Raw genomic sequence first — 4,152 nt, 5'->3', positions numbered from 1 at the left:
TTTTCCTATCCTGTTTCCCAATTTGAAGGACATTCCTTGGTCCATCTTTTCTAATGTCTGAGTACAAACAAGACATTGCATTTACATTAAGTAACAGTGTCTTATAAGAAAGAAGTGTAAAAAAATCCAACAATCTAATTCAGTGAATTTCTACAATACTTAATCACCTGCATCATTTCTTTCTGCTTTGCAATCTCATGACTGTGAACTGGGAAATACGTCCATATACTGTAGTGTATTTTGACAAAATCTTTTTCAGAGCTAAGTAGTCAATGGAAGTTATTAGATGTTTTGAAAACCAACTGGCATAACAAGTGTTCTAGAATAAGCCAGAGTGGGCAGCGTGCTTTATAAATGCATGTTCTCACTTTCTGGCATTCCATGTAGTGGCTTATTAAAAGAGAGGAACAAGCTGGCCATAATGATTGCATGTCATCGCTGTGGCCATGCTTGAAAGCGTGTGAGAGAATCAGGGGGGAAATCACCCCAAATAAAGACATATCTAATTTTTAATTAATTATTATCCTACATACAACTAATATGTTTTGAAATTTAAAATATACCTGAAATAATGGCTAGAAAGAAAGCTTTTATTTTTTTTTCAACCATGTAGTAATTAGATGTCATTGTACCTCCACCAGAGATAAAATACTTGGCATGAGTAAAATGTTATGTCTCTGTGAATGCATACATCTCTGTGTCTGTCTGTCTGTGTCTGTGTACCTATGTTTGTTAGACATTTGTGTAGCCAGGAGAAATTCCTCCACACATAACAGAATATTTGTAAAAAATGTTTAGTTCATATCAACAAAAGTAAGAATCTACCAAAATGCCCAGAAACAGATGACTGTAGTATATTCACTCAAAAAATATGATATACTTTTATCATCAAATTAAGGAAATAATATGACTTAATCTTATCAACACAATGATAAATGATAAAAAGAACAAAATATTATACATAGACAACGTCTTATAGCTTTAAAGGTACAGAATGTATATTTTAAATATACATAGGTTTATTTTTTTAGGAAATACTTAAAATTCAACAAGAACCACTTGGTTCTTAAAAATAATCAATGGCCAAATAACAAAAGCAGCTATATTTAAGCAAATGATGGAGGAATGACATGACCAAGAGTGCCAGAGTCTCAGATTGAAAGGTGGCATAAAGTTGTTGGCTATATCTTCAAAAAGGATTTTTGGTTTCATGAGTCTGATTTATTACTTGTTTATCTTAGTCCCTGCACGATCTGTGTTCTATTCAGAAAGCCATCTCCTGTCCCAGTGTGTTCAAGATTATTTCCCACTTTCTCTTCTCTCAGGTTCAGTATAGCTGATTTTATATTGATCTCTCTGATTTACTTGAACTTGCTTTGTTCAGTGTGATAAATGTGGACTTATTTGTATCCTGCTACATGTCACCAACCAGTTATACCAGCACCAATTTTTCTTTATTTGTTTGTTTGTTTTTGAGATAAAGCTTTTCTTTGTAGTTTTGGAACCTGTCCTGGAATTAGCTCTTATAGACTAGGCTGTCCTCAAACTCAGAGATATCTGCCTGCCTCTGCCTCCTGAGTGCTAAGATTAAAGACTTGCACCGCCAGCCCTTGACTTTGTTTTTCACTTCCTTATCAAAAATCAGGTGTTCATAGGAATGTGGATTTATGCCTGGGTCTTCTATTCAAGTCCATCAATCAACCTGCCCATTTTTATGCCAGTTCCATGCAGTTTTTTTTTTTCCTATAGCTCTGCAGTAGAGCTTAAAATCAGGGATGGTTATACCTCTGGAATTTTTAATTGCGTGTACAACTGTAAATTAATTTTTAATTATGTGTACAAGAAAGAAGGACATATTTGTATGTGAGTATGGATGACTGGAGACTAAAAGAGGGTGTTAGATTCTCTGGAGCTTGAATTACAGGTGTTTGTGAGTCACCTTCAGTGTGGGTGCTGGAATCTAAATTTGGGTCCTCTGTAAAAGCAGTAAGCACTCTTAAAGGCTGAGCCATCTCTCCAGTCCTCACCATTTTGTTCCTAGAATTTTCATATATCTATGCATATTGTATAGATAATATCTGATATTTGTTTCTTTATTCATTAATATGAGGAACTTAAGCAATGGTTCTCAATCTTCATAATACTGTAACCCTTTAATACATGTTCTCATGTTGTGTTGACCCCAACCATAAAATTATTATCATTGCTGCTTCATAACTGTCATTTTGCTACTTCTATAAATCAATTTGTAAATATTTTTGGAGACAGGTTTTCCAAAGGAGCCACAATCCACAGGTTGAGAACTCGTGAATTACAGAGACCATGAACAGAAAATAAGTTCAGTGCAGCATTTTCAGGTGAATAATTAATTTAATTTTTCCAACCTTATAAGTTTATAACATTGTCATTGTTCACTGAATGATTTTTGTCCTATTGAATGAACACAGTATCTAGGTTCTTAGTAAATTTCTAGATTCACTTAAGCTATATAAAAACATTTCAGAGAAGACTTTAAAGACCATCTCATTCCATCAGTGAAGCATCTAATCCAAAAGCTAATCTATAGAGACCAAGTGTTATGAGTATAGTGACTTACTTACTTCTCTGTTGCTGAGATAAGACATCATGACTAAGGAAACCTAGAGTGAAAAATAGTTTATTTGAAATTTATCATTTCAGAGGTATGAACATCATGGTTGGGTACCATGGTAGCAGGCAGGTGGACACAGTCCTGGAGGTGTAGCTGAGAGCACATCCTGGTCCAAATGCAAGAGGAAGAGAAAGATGATGGGTGAATAGATAGATAGATAGATAGATAGATAGATAGATAGATAGATAATAGATAGATAGATAGATATAGAGATAGACAGATGAACAGACAAAAGACAGTGACACAGAGATAAAGAGACTGGGTGTGGCATGGACTTTGATCCTCAAATCTCAGCCCAGTGAAACGCCTCTTCTAACAAAGCCATACCTCCTAATCCTTCTCCAACAGTTCTATCAACGGGGGACCAAGTATCAAAACATATGAGCCTATGAAGGGCAATCCCATTCCGACTATCACAAATACATACATTCTTTAGAATTGGATTGGACTTTAGTAAAATGATCCTTTTCATTAAACAGGTTGCAAATTTGCAAATGTTCTCCTTTCTTTCTTTCATTTTTTCTTTTTTTCTTTCTTTCTTTGACGTGGCATTACATGAGGTTTCCCAGGGGGAAAGAATCTCCTGTAAAGGAGAAGACCTAGGATCAGGCCACGAAGAACAGCAAGATTTGTGGACCTGAATTTTAAAAGAACAACAAGAACAGAGAACATAGCTGGGTGGTGGTACACACTTTTAAACCCAGCACTTTGGAGACAGAGTCAGGCTGATCTCAATGAGTTTGAGGCCAGCCTGGTCTACAAAGCGAGTTCCAGGACAGCGAAGACTGTTACACAGAGAAACCTTGTCTCGCAAAACCAAAACCAAACAAACAAAAACACCCCTTCTCTTATCTCTGAGGTAGATATTAGAACTATTGTTTCTTTGACCTGTTCATCCTTCTGTGTTTTCTTCATTGTATTTTCATACACATAAGCATATAATTAGTCATTTGTGTGATTCAACACATTTTCTTCAATATCTTGCTATTCAAGTACTAGCAAACTGGACCTAGCTGGGCCAGGCAGTGTTTGAAAGAATACAGTTTCCGTGTAATTATTTCAGGCATAAGCTAGCCATGTGGGCGGCCGGGTGCCGGGGACGCAGCCCTGCCGCTCCTATTTCAACAGATGGCGCCCAGACGTGATGGGCTAAATCCACTTAAAAACCTGAGAGAGTTTCTGTGCTGCACGCTCAGTCTCAGAATTAAACTGCTGATTGCGGCTCCAATGTGAACTGCTGTGTGCCTGGAACTGTGCTCAGCTCGGAAGCACCAAATGACTCTGAGGCAGGAGTGGCTGCTCCACGCTGAACTGTGCTGATCTCAGGCAGGAACTACCGTAATTACCTTAAAACTGCGTAGTTAAGGTTTAGACTGGGCAGGACACAGGCAATACCGTATTACCTGTACATGGTGCAACTTAAGTTTTTAAGAACTGTTTAACATGTTAAGAAATGCTCCTGGATAGTGAAAAAATTACAGATTCACAATAAAACAGATTCA

Source organism: Alexandromys fortis, unplaced genomic scaffold (assembly GCF_014885135.2).
Source record: "Alexandromys fortis isolate MF-2015 unplaced genomic scaffold, M_Fortis_MF-2015_v1.1 scaffold_35, whole genome shotgun sequence".
Classification (NCBI taxonomy): domain Eukaryota; kingdom Metazoa; phylum Chordata; class Mammalia; order Rodentia; family Cricetidae; genus Alexandromys; species Alexandromys fortis.
This window is presented reverse-complemented; position numbering follows the sequence as displayed.